The sequence below is a fragment of the Lissotriton helveticus genome, chromosome 2_2, assembly GCF_964261635.1.
Source record: "Lissotriton helveticus chromosome 2_2, aLisHel1.1, whole genome shotgun sequence".
NCBI classification, from domain to species: Eukaryota; Metazoa; Chordata; class Amphibia; order Caudata; family Salamandridae; genus Lissotriton; species Lissotriton helveticus.
In genome coordinates this window covers 461,937,521-461,953,424 of record NC_136060.1, presented here as the reverse complement: position 1 = coordinate 461,953,424, position 15,904 = coordinate 461,937,521, and the positions used below count along the sequence as shown (strand labels likewise).

The window sequence follows — 15,904 nt, the reverse complement described above, 5'->3', positions numbered from 1 at the left end:
TGATGACAGGGGGGATGGGTGGTGCAAGCTGCAGTGGCCTCCTGGTCAGGACCCTTCCTGGCACTTATTATTTTACCAATTGAGCACTGTGAAGAGGACTGCCGAGGCCTGCACCTGCATTATAAGCACTCCATGCCACAAGCTCCGGCTGACAACCTCAAGGGACAGACACAAGCAGGGGTGTAACACAGGCCCCCGCAGCCCACGTGGTGCGGGGGGCCCCTAGCTCCAAGAGGACCCTCGGCACTGAACTCTGGCCGGGAGAGCTCCTGAGTGAGCCCGGAGGGGGCCCCCTAAGTACCGTGCAGGGAGCCCCCCTCACTTTTCATTACGCCAGAGGACACAAGAGCAATAAACTGCTTCAACCCCTTCAAAGTAGATGATCTCATTTGAACAGTTAACTTATTTCATACAATTAACACTTCAATATTGTATTTTATTTATGTGTACACACCCAAAACACACACACACACACACACACGCACACACGCAAAACACACATACATACAGACACACATATATTTACTTACCCACATGAGTGATGTGTAAATATTCTTGGACATGTACAACGGCTAGGTCAATGTGCTATACTTGGGCCTCCCTGACTACTTATTGGGCCGCCTGCAGGTGGTACAAAACGCGGCGGCTAGGGCTGTACTTATGGTCGGACCCAGGACACACATGACCCCCTGCTTGAAGTCCCTGCACTGGCTCTCGGTGCGAAAAAGGGTACATTTTAAAGCCCTGGAGCTGGCCTTCATGGCCTTTCATAGCATATTGGCCCCTTACATTAGGAATAGAATTCTGCCCCACACACCATCTAGAACCTTGCTGTCTTCGACCCAGCGCCTGACGATCGTGCCACGGTTCGCTCGGTCGCGTATGGATGAAGCATCCTCTTTCCAGGTGGCAGCTTCGAATCTATGGAATAGCCAGCCCCCTTCCCTGAGACAGGTGCAGGACCACCTGTCTTTCAGGAGAAACCTAAAAACTTGGCTTTTCCAACAGTAGAGGGAGCACCTACTCTTGTGTTCCACTATTCTATCAAGGGGTCACGTCAGTGCCGGGACACTCCTAGGAGTAGCCGCGCGCACTACAAATACCCTGTAACATAACATAACATAACATAACATAACATAACATAACATAACATAACATAATATGTCATGGTGTTGCTCAACCATTACCTGCTGGTTGCTGTTAGTGCCATGTTTACTGTGCCTGCCAGCCAGCAGGTTCCTTTTGATTTGGCAAGTTAAAGTGCCAGCTTATCCGGTTCCACATGCCAGTTTTGGCTAGACCCAATTGGGGATACATTTAGGTGCAGTATCACAATGCCCAGGTAGATACACATTTCTAGGCCAGGCTAGTAATTCCCTAGTTACGCACTTTTCTATGTAGCATAACAATGCCACTCTTGGGTACACACTTGCATGTGTCACAATATCCCAACTAGGCAAACATTTCCATGCAGTACCAAAGTGCACCAGGTACATATGAATGTCGCTAGGTACACCTTGCCCTGTAGTAAGTATCACAGTACCACACATGGGCACACTGTGCCATGCAGTAAGACAATGCCACAGTTTATACATATTTCCATTATTAAAATACATTCAATTTCGATATGACACCCCACATAGGCACACCTTCCATTTAAGTTTGGGGTCCCAAGCAGTATCACAATGGCCCAGGCAGGTGGACATCACTGGAGATCCTACAGAGACTCCCACAAGCAAACCAAACAAGGAAAACAAAATAACAGATATTCACAGACAGAAATGGTACATTCCTCCCGCTGGTATATGGTAATGTGGTGCATACCACTCCCATCTGTGATGAACTCCTATGGTACTGTGATTCTGTCAAGGTTTTCATTTTCTGCATGTTTACTAATTCACTAAGGGGCATATGTATCAAACGATTTTTCATTCGCAAACGCTGCGATTCGCAAAAATACAGTGTTTGCGAATGAAAAGACGCTAAACGCAATGTATGAGCTGTTTTCTCATTGCAAACTTTGCGTAAGCATTTAAGGAATCGCATGTACCAAGCACCCAAGTTGTGCGATTTCTCATTAAGAAATCGCAAATTACCACCAACTTCAAGTTGGTGGTAATTTGCGATTTCTTTCACAAATGCACTTTTTTGCATTTGTAAAGGTGCCATGTGGCGCACATACATGCCCATAGGGCATGTATGTGCGCCATATGCGCACACATGTTCATTTCAGGGGTGCATCAGGGTGTCCTTATGACACCCTTGCACCCTTGAAATTATACTCAATTTGCGATTCTCAAATTGCGAATCGCAAATTGAGAATAACTTCCCATTCATTCCCATGGGCCTCCTGGCCCATAGAAATGAATGGGAAAGTATTCCTCAATTGAGATTTCGCAATTTGCTAATCGCAATTAAGGGATACTAAGAATTGGCAAAAAAATTGCGATTTCTTTAATACATCCCGTTTTGCAATTCTCAAATAGCGATTTCTAAAAAATCGCTATTTGAGAATCGCAAATGAGGATGTTGATACATATGGCCCTAGATTAGCAGAATTCTTAGGTTGTTTAGTATCTAGTTCTCATGTAAAAAAAATAATTAAAAGGAGCCCTGCGGAGTGGTTCGTCCTATCGCAAGCCGTGATTAAACACACACGCATAGGGTTGGAGCAATATTATGCAAACCCTAAAATAACATTCAAGGTGCATCTTATAGGCATGGTACCTATGAATTATTTTATTTTTGACACGTTATTTTCAGAGTGCTTAATATGACATTATATTTAGAAAGAAATAAACGTGTTAGAAAACTTGACCCGTAAATAAATGTATGCAAGCTGTCTTGAGGATACCCCAGATATGTGTCCGTTCTGAACATCAGCCTGATCACTTATCGATATATTGCTTTCCTCTTTGGACATCAGATGAGACTTTGTTGACAAGTCTGTGAACGCACTTTGACATCTGCTGACGTCCTACGCCCCCTTGCAATAATGACATGGTGCAAACAAATGTTGATTACAACTCATTACTCTCTGCTGATGTGCCTCACATACTGTCACCATAATTGGAATTTAATTTAGGAATCTGAACTACCAAGCAGATTTGAGGTGTTATGTTGTGTTTTATGTATTTATATGGCATATATTCTTCCACTGGTATGGTATCGCTTCGACTATCAGCTTTGGTTCCTTCTCACCGCGGCTTTAAAGATTCCATTACAGACTGGAGATTTTTGTGAGTTGTACTAAGTAGCAAGCAGTGTGAATATATGTTATGTTCTCTTTTACTAAATATATGGGGGCATATTTACAAGGGCTTTATCTCCGCTGTTTTGGCTTAAAAAGCAGAGATAAAAATATCGCCCTATTTACAAGAGGGTGCTAACATGCATAATCGCATGTTAGCACCCTTTTGCACTACGTCTACCTTTGCATCTCTAATGAGATGCAAAGTGGGCGTTCCTGACATACACTACATGTCAGGACATCAATAGCGCGGCCTCACGCTATCAGCAAGGATGCCCTAGCATTTTAGCAGACGTTAGTTTTTGGAGGAAACTGCTGTTTTCTCCAAAAACTAACGTCTGCTAAATTCTTGACTTAGCCACCCCTAACATAGGGGTTGGATTGTGCTGATACAACCCTGTGGGTCGTATCAGCAAGGTTATCGCCCTTTTGCAGGGAACCAGCGATGTTCCCTGCAAAAGGGAGATAACCTCACTATCTCTGGAATTTTTATCGCCCTGGAGTAACGCGTTGTTCATCCCGCGCTTCCACGGCGATAAAAAGCAGAGATAGCCTGCGATAATCTAATTATCGCTAAGCACGGCCAGCGATAGTTATCGCTGGCCGTTGCTAATATGCCCCATAGTTGTAGGTGAGGTTGGAGTTGTAACTGAGAGTGTAGTAAAGATACTCACATGCTAACTGGGCAATATGACTCATTATTAGACCGGGTGCGGCCGTATTACACTGAGTGCCCGGGGAGATGGATTTGCAATGGGCATATACCCATAACACTGGGGTCCAGATTTACTAGCATTCTGCGTCATGGTTGAGCAACTTCTTTGACCAGCCACGATGCAAATGTTAGTTGAGATTTACAAAGCCATGAAAATCAGATTTGCATGGCTTTGCATGTGATATTTTCTAAAATGTAACGCAAGGCAGCTCATAGCGTTGTTTTCCGTTTCTCTGCATCAGGGAGGCATCCCATGGGTGTTCCAATGCCTTCACCCATGGATTTTGCTGCAAAAGGTGAGTAAACGTGGGATTGCACCAAAATGCATGTTATTTAATGTAGTGTGGTGAGGGAGGTGACCAGACTGTGTTCGGAGGTGCGCAACTTACTGTAATTTAAAGGTGGTGCGTATATTAAACATTGAAGTTAGAATTGTAACTTTAATTTTTTTTATGTTTTTGTATTTTAAGTTGAACTTGTTTAGAAAGAATACATATGGTATTTTTAACTATTACATATCCTTAACCTTTGTTTTTTTTATTGTATGTTAATGGTTTTTATTTTTTAATAAAAATTTATTTCAAATCGCATTGTGGAGTGTCTTAAGCAGAGTGTAGTCGTACAGTGAAGGAGAGTGTTGTCAAGTCTAGTGTTGTAGAGTGGAGTATTGTAGAGTGGAATAGAGTTTAGCCAAGTAAAGTGGAGTGACGTAGCATACAGTGGAGTTGCGTGGTGTGTTATATCGTGGATTGGAGTATCGTACAGTGGAGCGGCGTGTTTCACAGTGCAGTGGCATGTTGAACAGTAGAGCTGAGTGTTGTACAGTGGAGTGTCGTCGACTGGAGTGTCATGAAATGGAGTGTGGTGAAGTGGAGAGTCATCAAGTAGAGCGCTGTGAAGGCATATAGTGTGGCAGAGTGTTGTAGAGTATAGTGGCATAGAGTGGATTTAAGTGGAGTAGAGTGTTGTATAGTTCAGTGTTGTCGAGTATAGGGTCATGCAGTAGAGTGGTGGAGAGTCTTGTACAGTGTAGGTTTGTGCAGTGGAGTATCATTATATGGAAGAACACAGTGCATGGTAAAGTGGCGAGTTATAGTTAGTGTTGTATGGTTAGCAAGCTGAAAAGACTGTAACAAGGTCTGCAGCTTATAATTATTTGAAGGTGGTGGATAAACTGTAAATTAAAGTTATAATTATAACTATGGAATTTTTAAAGTTTGTATAGTTTAAAATTGGTTTGTATAGGGAAAATAGGTATTCCTAATTTTAACTAAGCGTTAAACTTTTTTTTAAATTGAATTTTAATGTTTTTTAAAACTTTTAAATAATAATAATAATGTGTTTCAAATTGTAGAGTCCATCGCAGCAAGTGGAGAGTTGTTATGTGGAATCTCATGCAATACAGTGGAGGAGAGTAAAGCCTATTGTCCTAGAGTCGAGTTATGGTACATTAGAACAGAGTCAGGTAGAGTAGAGTATAGTAGTGTATTGTACAGTTAGTAAAGTGTTATATAGTGTAGTGCCATGGTGGCTCATTTAGTGGAGTCAAGTATCGTAGACTGGAGCTGTATAGTGGAATGGTGAGACGGACAGTAGAGTAGGGTGTCGTAGACCGCCGTAGAGTAGTGTATTTTAGAATGGAGTAGGGTGAAGTGGAGTGTCATAGAGTGGAGTATCGTCAAGTAGGGTGTCGTAGAGTACAGTGGAGGAGAGTGTTGTAAAGTGGAGTGCCATGTTATATAGTGGAGTGGCGTATCGTAGAGAGAAGTTGAGTGGCATGTCATCGAGTTCCATACAGTGTATTACATTGGCACAGAGTGGATGGGCATAGAGTGGCATTGAGTGTAGTACAGTGTTGTAGAGTGGAGTTGCATACAATGGAGTAGAGTTTCGGACAGTGCAGCAGTGCAAAATCGAGTATAGTACAGTGACGTAGAGTGAGATAAAGTGTAGCAGAGTGAAGCATAGTGGAGTGGGGTACATTGGAGTAGGGTAGTGTAGAGTGGAGTAAAGTGCCATAAAGTGGACTGGCGTGTCATAGACTTTAGTGGCGTGGGGTGCAGTAGCACACAGTCGAATAAAAAGTCATAAATTGGAGTACCGTGTTGTACAGTAGAGTGTAGTGGGGTGTTGTACAGTATTTCGAAAGTGATGTAGACTTCAGTAGAGTGGCATGCACTCTGGTCGATTTTTGTAGAGTGGAGTGGTGTACAGTACAGTACAGTGTTGTAGAGTGTGATAAAGTAGATTGGCATACAGTGTTATAGAGTACAATAGCATAGAGTGGCGTAAAGTGGAGTGGCGTACAGTGGAATAGTGGAGTAGAGGGAAGTTCTGTGTCAGAACAGAGTAGATTAAAGTGGGGTAAGTCACATACAAACAGTTCCGTACAGTGTCATATACTTGACTAAAGTATCATAGAGAACAGTGGAGTAGATTATTGTACAGTGGCATACAGCATAGTACAGTGTTGTACTGTGAAGGGGTATAGGTAGGATTAAAGTGTCAAAAAGTGGCATACGGTGTTGTAGAGTGTTGTAGAGTGGAGTTGCAAAGAGTACAGAGGTGTGTGAAACAGAAGGGCTGCATAGAGTGGATTGTGGTATAGTAGCATGAAGCGAGGTAAAATACAGTGGAGTAGAGTTGAGTGGAGTGGTGTAGCGTAGTGTGGAGTAAAGTACAATATAGTGTATTGTTGTGTCGTAGAGTGGTATGGAGTAGAGTGTACTGGTGTAGCATAGGTAGTAAACAGTTATACATTGGAGTGGGGTCTCGTACAGTAGAGTGGAGTGCTGTGGTATATAAAAAAGTGTTATATAGTGAAATAGACTGTTATGTATTGGAGTATAAGGACATAGAGTGGAGTATAGAGTTGGACAGTGGAGGGTACAGGATAAAGTGGAGTAGAATGTCATAGAGTGCCATGAAGTGTGGTAGACTTTTATAGATTGGAGACTCCACTCTACGCCACTGCCCTCTAAGCCATTACACTGTACGCAATGTCGTTGTATGCCACGGCACTCTACGTTCTTACACTGTACAAACCTCTACAATATGCCACTCCAATCTATGCAACTCCAGTCTCGTATAGTGATATAGAGATTGGGATACCATATAGTAGAATGTCTACAGTGGCGTGGCATACAGACTTATGTGAAATTTGACAGCAATGTAGATTATGGTGTGCACAGTAACGCAAAATAGCGAATTATGCTGACGTGTTTCTCCAGATTTACCAGGTAATTATAACTTATGCCCCCACCATGCAAAGTTTTCTAATTAATAATTGTATTGCAAATGTTGCAGTGATATCAGTGATGTGACAGAAGATGTCATGAGTGATGTAATATGTGGGGTAATTAGCAAAGCATGACGAGGGTGCAAGTTATAGTTACTTTAGGGCATGAGTTAAAGTTTCTTCAGATAGCTCTTAACTTTTACTGCTGAAATGTGAACCTAACTATAACATCTCTGTAACCTTTGTTTTTTCATTAAAATTCTTCTTTTTAAAATTCTATTTCCTAACCATAACTTCCCTGTAACTTTTGGTGTTTTGTTTGTGGATTTCACCGTTTTTTAAATATAAATTATACTACGATTTGACCCATAAATTCAATTACTAATATACAGTTTCACAAACTTATAAATACAATTTATTCACACATTTATTCTTATTATAGATTTTAAAACAAAACAATAATAATAAAGTTAAGGTCACTTATCTATTCTTTCTATGAATGCCATGGACCAAGTCTTTCTTATTTTTTAAATTCATTTTATGGATCCGCGGATCCATCGCAAATCCTCAGACAAATAAGGGGTCTTCCAGTTATACTGCACACATTCAATACTAAACCAACAACAATTCAATACAAACATATGCTATTGCAATTTCTATAGGTGTATCACTACTTGTGTGTGGGTGTGTGAGTGGCTGTGTGGGTGTGTAAGTGGGTGTGGGAGTGGCTTTTATGGGTGTGTGAGTAGGTGTGTGAGTGGCTGTGTGGGTGTATGAGTGATTTTGTGCGTCTGTGAGTAGTTTTATCTATGTGTGAGTGGGTGTTTGAGTGGTTGTGTGAGTGTGTGAGTAGGTATGCTAGTGGCTGTGTGGGTCTCTGAGTGGGGGTGTGAGTGGTTTTGGGGTTCTTTGAGTAGGTGTGTGAGAAGCTGTATGGGTGCGGGGGGGGTGTAAGTGGGTGTGTGAGTGTGAAGTGTGGGTGCATGTGTTTTTGATTAAATTGGGGACTGGATCAGTGGATCACCTGAATCTGCCTGAGTCCCTGAGGATCAAGGGGATCCAGGTGGATCTCCTGATCCTTGCGAGGTAAAACAAAAAAATTGGACAATGTATTGCCCATGAGGGGTCCCTCCCAGACGCCCCTCCATCAGTCCCATTGGGTCAGCGTACCTCTACCCTGACCCCTACTACCACTTTTACATTTTATTTTCCCCCCTTGGAATTGTGTCCCAATGCACAAAATGGCAGAGGTTTTTTTTTTACCACCTGTCAGACTGGTATTGACTGTAGAAGTAAAATGAACTCTTATTGCTAAAACCTGCACAGCCCAGCAGACTCATTAGATGGATTTCAAAGTACATTTTAGGTAATGGAACCATAGGTAAATGGTATAGGGTAAATTAAAAACAGAAGTAAGTTGACTCTCTGAAATGGAAAATAGAGAATCAAACTGCAATAATTCTACTGGTGATACAAATACCCCACTTATAAGTGTGGTGGATGGGTGTGACGCATTTACCACACTTGGTAAATACAAATACCATGGAGTGCAGTATTTACCATGTTAAGTTAAACCTTGTAGTCTGAGGTTTCTTGTGAAGGTGATGCATTACATGAAGTATTTTGTGCTTGCTGTACAAAATTAAACATGTATTGGAATTCACCACATTTTCATCCAGTCAATTTCAGCGGAATTGACCTGCTAAAATTTGACAGGTTAAAATTGCAGGAACATAATGGGATTTAGAACATTGGAATGTTGGGAGCTCCATTGAAACCAATGGAGTGCTCTGCGCTTATAATGGCTGGTATAAGCCTGGAGCTCCAACATTCCAATGTTTCTTTGTTCACAGCTCTGGCTGTGGACAAAGGCTTCAGGGACGCTGAGGGGATTCCAATCCCCTCACACTCCCATAAGGCTTTATTTTGTTTGTTAGAACATTCTGCCCTCTAGAGGCAGAATGTTCTAATAGCCTTATAGCCCTTCGTAGCTGGGATATACCCGCTATTAAAGTCCCTCTCCCTTGTTAAAGGCCCGAGCTGAAGGGCCTTTAATAGCCGGTATAGCCGGGCTATAAGGCTATATTAAAAGATTGGTTAACCCTCTATACTGTAAATATTCCAGAAGGTTTGGGAGGCTGAGGGATCATACCTAATTATAGCTTCTCACTCCTCCATGGTGTTGGTCTAGGTGTGTTTGTGGACATGTTCACTTGACAAAGTAAGTACAAATGGCTACAAATTGAATTGAATATGTTTAAAACACTTTAAAAAGCAATCTTAAACTTTTGCTTTCCCTGACAGTTTGTGACTACAGAGACCATCTCACCCACTAGCCTCATAATGCCTAACAGATATGCAGGCCATTTAGGTGCACAATAAAACCTACTTTTACTATGTTAACTATTTGTGTGTGTGTGTGCATGTTGTACACTGTTTTTAAATTTATTTTGTACAGTTTCATGTATCTTTTGTCTGATGTGCGCCTTTTAAATGTATATATATGTACATATTGATGGATTATTACACGTGTGTGCATGTTTCTCAGCAGAAAAAGGAAGATTGCACATGACCATGAGACATTTATAATTGCATTGTTCAATCATTTTCATTAACTTTTCTAGTTCGGACCATAACAAGGAAAAAGTCCAATCAATGGTCTGTATCAATCAATCAATCAATCAATCAATCAATCAATCATACCACTTGTATAGCGCGCTACTCACCCGGGAGGGTCTCAAGGTGCTTGGGGGAGGGGGTCCGCTACTGCTCGAACAGCCAGGTCTTGAGTTGTCTCCTGAAGGCGAGATGGTCCTGGGTCAGCCGAAGGTGGATGGGGAGGGAGTTCCATGTCTTGGCCGCCAGGTAGGAGAAGGATCTGCCTCCGGCGGTTGCTCTTCGGATGCGTGGTATGGCGGCGAGGGCGAGGCTAGTAGACCGTAGCTGGCGGGTGGGCGGGTAGAAGGTCAGGCGGTCGTTGAGGTACTTCGGGCCCAGGTCGTGGAGAGACTTGTGTGCGTGGGTGAGGAGCCTGAACGTGATCCTCTTGTTGACCGGGAGCCAGTGCAAGTCCTTCAGGTGGCCGGAGATGTGGCTGTGTCGGGGGATGTCCAGGATGAGTCGGGCGGAGGCGTTCTGGATGCGCTGGAGTCTTTTCTGTAGTTTGGCTGTGGTTCCGGCGTAGAGGGTGTTTCCGTAGTCCAATCGGCTGGTGACGAGGGCCTGGGTGACCGTCTTCCTGGTTTCGGTCGGGATCCATCGGAAGATCTTGCGAAGCATGCGTAGGGTGTGAAAGCATGATGAGGAGACGCGTTGACTTGTCTGGTCATCGAGAGGGAGGAGTCCAGGATGAAGCCCAGGTTGCGTGCGTGGTCTGTGGGCTTGGGAGCGGTGCCCAGGGCTGGGGGCCACCAGACGTCGTCCCAGGCAGAGGGTGATGGTCCCAGGATGAGGACTTCCGTCTTGTCTGAGTTCAGTTTCAGGCGGCTGTTCTTCATCCAATCGGCAACGTCTTTCATCCCTTCGTGTAGGCTGGTTCTGGCGGTGTCGGGGTCGCTGGTGAGGGAGAGGATCAGCTGGGTGTCGTCGGCATAGGAGATGATGTTGAGGTTGTGTTGGCGTGCGATGGTGGCAAGAGGTCTCATGTAGACGTTGAAGAGGGTGGGGCTGAGTGATGATCCTTGCGGAACGCCGCAGATGACTTCGGTGGCCTCGGATCGAAACGGGGGGAGGCGGACTCTCTGTGTTCTTCCGGCGAGGAACGAGACGATCCACTCCAGTGCCTTCTCTTGGATGCCGATGTTGCTGAGGCGCTGTATTAGGGTGCGGTGGCAGACAGTGTCGAACGCTGCGGAGAGGTCCAGGAGGATGAGTGCCGCTGTTTCCCCGTTGTCGAGCAGGGCCCGGATGTCGTCGGTTGCTGTGATGAGGGCGGTCTCGGTGCTGTGGTTGGCTCTGAAACCGGACTGCGAGGGGTCGAGGGATCCGTTCGTCTCGAGGAAGGCGGCAAGCTGTCTGTTGACGATCTTCTCGATGACTTTGGCAGGAAAAGGAAGGAGCGAGATGGGGCGGAAGTTTTTGAGGTCGGCGGGGTCCGCTGTTGGTTTCTTCAGTAGGGCGCTGAGCTCGGCATGCTTCCAGCTCTCCGGGAAGGGGGCGGTGTTGAAGGAGGTGTTGATGACGTCTCGGAGTTGGGGTGCGATGGTGGAGTTGGCCTTGTTGAAGACGTGGTGGGGGCAGGGGTCAGTCGGAGATCCGGAGTGGATGGTGTTCATCGTGCGGGCTGTGTCTTCGGTGGTCACCGTGGTCCAGGTGCGGAGGGTGGCGGTGGGGGGGCGTTGGTTCGGCGGTTGGGTGCGTGGGTGGTGCGCCGAAGCTGTTGTGGATGTCGACAATCTTGCGGTGGAAGAACGAGGCGAGGGAGTCGCAGAGATCTTGCGAGGGAGTGATGTCGTTGTTGCTGGTGCTGGGGTTGGAGAACTCCTTGACGATGGTGAAGAGTTCCTTGCTGTCGTGGGCGTTGTTGTCCAGTCGTTCCTTCAGTGATTTCTTCTTGGTGGTGCGGATGAGCTGGTGGTGCTTGCGGGTGGCGTGTTTGAGGGCGGTCATGTTGTCAGTGGTCCGGTCGAGGAGCCAGGCTTTCTCGAGGGTGCGGCAGGTCTTCTTGGAGTCCTTGAGTTCGTCAGTGAACCAGGAGGCCTTCTTGCTTCTGGGTCTGCTGGGAGGGTTCTTCAGTGGTGCGAGTACGTCGGCGCAGGCGGTCAGCCACTGGGTGAGGTTGAGGGCTGCTTCGTTGGGGTCCGTTGTGCTGGTGGGTGGGTTCTGGCTGAGGGAGGTGGTGAGCTGGCCGGCGGTGATCTTGCTCCAGCTTCTGTGAGGAACCTGTTGCATGTGGTGGTGGGTTGTGGTTCTTCTGAAGCTGAAGTGGACGCAGCTGTGGTCGGTCCAGTGGAGTCCGGTGGAGTGGCTGAAGGTGATGTGCTTGCTGGATGAGAAGACGGGATCAAGCGTGTGGCCGGCGTAGTGGGTGGGGGTGTTGACCAGTTGCTTGAGTCCGAGGTTGGCGAGGTTGTCCAGCAGGGCGGCGGTGTTGCGGTCCTTGTTGTTCTCCAGGTGGAAGTTGAGGTCCCCTAGGAGGATGTAGTCAGCGGAGGGGAGGGCGTGTGGGCTGATGAAGTCCGTGATGTCTTCGCTGAATTGTTGCGTGCATGCTTTACTGAATTTATGTACGAACGCATGTAAGATTGGTTGAAATTAGCAACTCCACCACATAAGGGTTATTATGCTAACTGTTCCTGAAGAAAGTCAACTGACCCACTGGGCATCAAAATGGCTGACACAGATGTCTAGGGCCAATGTACCCCTGTGGCGTCTCACTGTTTTAACCTTGCTAAAGGACCTTCTGATTACACAAGATATTAGGATCCGGCAGGCAAATATAACTCACACTTAGGGGAATATTTACAAGCTCCTATCCCCTCCACAACGTCATGTTTGAATGTTTGCATTGTCCAGCATTCCATCCAACAATTGTTTCTTTTGCATATGTCGCTCTATGTGGGAAGGGTATGCCCAGACGTGGGTCCCGTGCTCACTACACCACTGGATTCAGGTTAGCCTGGCTGGTGAAGGGTGATGCTTTGAAACCGGTCCCAGGATGTTTATTCTGGTCCAGGAAGGACCTGGCTTAGCAGTTCGGGCTGGACTCTTCCCACAAGGAACAGGGTCAAGACTGATTTGCATATGGCTGGGTCCAAAATGGGGTGGGTTGGTGTGGTGAGCAAATGAATGACGGATGTAACCAAGATACTTATGACTGGGGGTAAATGTTTGCATTGTCCAGCATTCTGTCCATCAATTGTTTCTTTTGCACTTGTACATAGGGGGCAGCTTCAAAATCAATGGGTGTTGCGGTGGAACGCCAACCCCAACTCCCACTGCCCACCCCTTTCACGCTAACCAGCATGAAAGGGGGGCTTATTTACAAGGCAGCCTTAAGCCACATCAAGTGGCTTAAGGCTGGCTTGTAAATAAGGCTAAGCCCCCATTGCCACAACAATGTCGTGAAAAGTGACGTTGTGGTGGTGATAGGGACTTGTACATTTGCCCCTTTGTATCAGATGGCCCAAGGAGCTTGGAGACACTGTTCCAGCCTTGACGGTAGATGGGGGCACTTTCATAGGTGGTTGACCCCTTAGAGAGTGCTGCGGAAGGTGTAGAAAGGATGTAATTAGCCCTGAGGGGGTGCAGGAAGGGTGGACAGGGGCCGGGTGAGGCCGGAGAGCACAGTTATGGACTAAGCTCATCTCGCAGAGTAGCCAGGCGGGAAGAGCTGCAGGTGATCACGGGGGAACGGGGAGAAGGGCGGGAATACTGCAGATGAGCACTTGAGAGAGAACGAAGGGGTGAACAGAGTGTGTCAGCGAGACGGCCAGGGAAGAATCAGTCTGAGGGAGCTGACAGAGACCACTTCAGCAGCAGGGATCTATTAACAAACTAGAAGACAGAGAAGGAACTCAGGGGCATATTACCATCAAATAGCGATATTCATCGCTAAGTAGGGTTAGCGGCAATATTTGTATCGCCGCGCATCACCAGTCACTGAGATAACTTGCTATTAGCAAGGTTTATCTCAAAAGCGATAAAAATCAGGCGAAATGCGTGAATATCGCTGAGAATACAGCGATATTCACGAATTAGCGACGAAATCGTCTTAGCCATGTTATCCACCTCCCATTGGATAACATGGCTAAGAACTGGTCTTAGCAGGCATTGGTTTTTGGCGATAGCTGGAATATTTCCATCGCTACGCCTTCCTTGCTAATGGGTGATAGCGACGTTAGCGACTGCTTTCAGTCGCTAACAGGTTGGGTACGCCCACTTTGCATGTCATTAGCGATAAATATCGCTGACATGCAAAGCGGGCCCCAAACCGCTCCCTATTGCCTAAAAGCTGTCGCTAACATCAGTTAGCGACAGCTTGCTAATAGAGCAATAGAATTATCGCCGCTTAGCGGCAGAAAACGGCCGCTAAATAGGTGATAATTGCCTATCGCCACCCTTGGTAATATGCCCCTCAATTGGGCAGCATCACAAGACAAGACAGCCAGGAGAACAGAGTGACAATTACAACAGAGGGATGGAGAGACTGCCTTAAGAGCAGATAGTGAAGAGACTGCTAGAGGGTAACCAGAGAAACGGTCACATTGTAGAGACATGGAGACTGTGTTAGGGGCTAGTGGTGAGTGATGACAACCCCAAGGAGATCACAAAGAGAAAGCCACAACTGAGAGGCAGGGAGACTGATTTAGAGTATTGAAGAGACTAACCAACGTTCCTGTGAATTGCTTTGGTAACTGCTGACTACCCATCGACAATGTTTACCAGAGGCACGTGTGAACTTCGTAGCCAATAAGGGGAAACATCCTTTACGACGCAACTTTTACCACGCAGTGCCTTCATCCAACACCTTCGCGACTATCCACGGGGACTGGAGTTGGAATAGTAAATTAAACTATTCACTATCCAGCACCCCCGAACGCAAGTCGTTGTAACGACTTGCGTTGAAAAACCTGCGTTGTAAAGGCATGCGTAGTAAAAACATACATTGTAACAACTTTCATCCCCAATAAGCAGTGGTTAATTTGTAAAATAAAAAGTGCAGTGGCTCTCCTCAGGAGGCAGTGCTAACAGGAGAAATGTGCTGAGGCAAACTGCTTACTGACTATAGCCTGGCACTTAAATATTCTGGAGAGGACTTGTTCTAATGGCTACAGCTGCTGATTTCGGAGCTGGGGAACCAGGTTCGAGTCTCAGTGTGGCTCAACATCCTGTGATTCTTTGGAAAATCACCTGCCTTCCAAATGAGTGGGTCCTTAACTGGTGCTATAAGCACCGGTGCTGAGGATAAGTAGCCGGTGCTGAGCACCGGAAAGCACCTGCTCAAATTAAGCACTGCCAATAAGCATTTCGGAATTATGTGGAACACACATTGGATGAGATGCTGCCGTGCTCTAATCCTGGGTGAGTTTACAACACATTAAAAAAACGCTCACAATTCCCAGACGGCTGGCCAAATACATTCAGCCAAGGTAGGGGTTGTCATGTAACCCGATATTACTGAGTGATATTACGAGCAAATGTCCCTGAAACAATCAATAACGGACAATGAGCATTAATCTGAGTGTACGGACGATCCGTGTAAGAAATTGTGTGCTATTACTTTTCATTGTTAAGTGCCTCACATAAGATGCATTGCTTACTTGTTATGTTATGTTAATTATATTTATAGAGCGCAACGGTTACCCGAGGGTGTCCTGTCGCTGGTAGCTCACTCTACTGAGATCAAGATTGCAGGTAAGGTGTAGATGGGAGATTCTATAAATTAAATAGCCATGTTTTAAGTTCTTTCTTGAATGCTAGGAGGTCAGTGGAGTTCCTCAGATTCCAAGGGAGGGCATTCCAAGCTTTGGCCGCGTCTGTAATGAAACTTCTCCCCCCCCCCCACGTAGCTTTCTACGTGGGTGGTACGCTCACTAGTTTGGCTCCTAGTGAACCCAGAGTTCTTCTGGGACTGTACCATTGAAACTGGCGAATCAAGAATTCAGGTCCCTGGCCATGTAGCGCCTTGAAGATAATACATAAGACATGAAGTGCACCCGTTTCCTGATAGGCAGCCAGTGTCGTTTTTTAATTTCCTTGG

The 15,904-nt window shown here is 45.8% G+C and overlaps 1 protein-coding gene across 1 annotated transcript in view; it reads left to right on the top strand.

Moving 5' to 3' along the window:
• Positions 1 to 15,904, top strand: part of LOC144821887 (vasotocin-neurophysin VT-like) — a 165,857-nt gene that overhangs the window by 88,679 nt on the left and 61,274 nt on the right. Inside the window, exon 2 of the transcript XR_013608489.1 lies at positions 15,494 to 15,558. The gene's annotated coding sequence lies outside the window, so the exon portion shown is untranslated. The remainder of the gene's footprint in view (positions 1 to 15,493; positions 15,559 to 15,904) is intronic.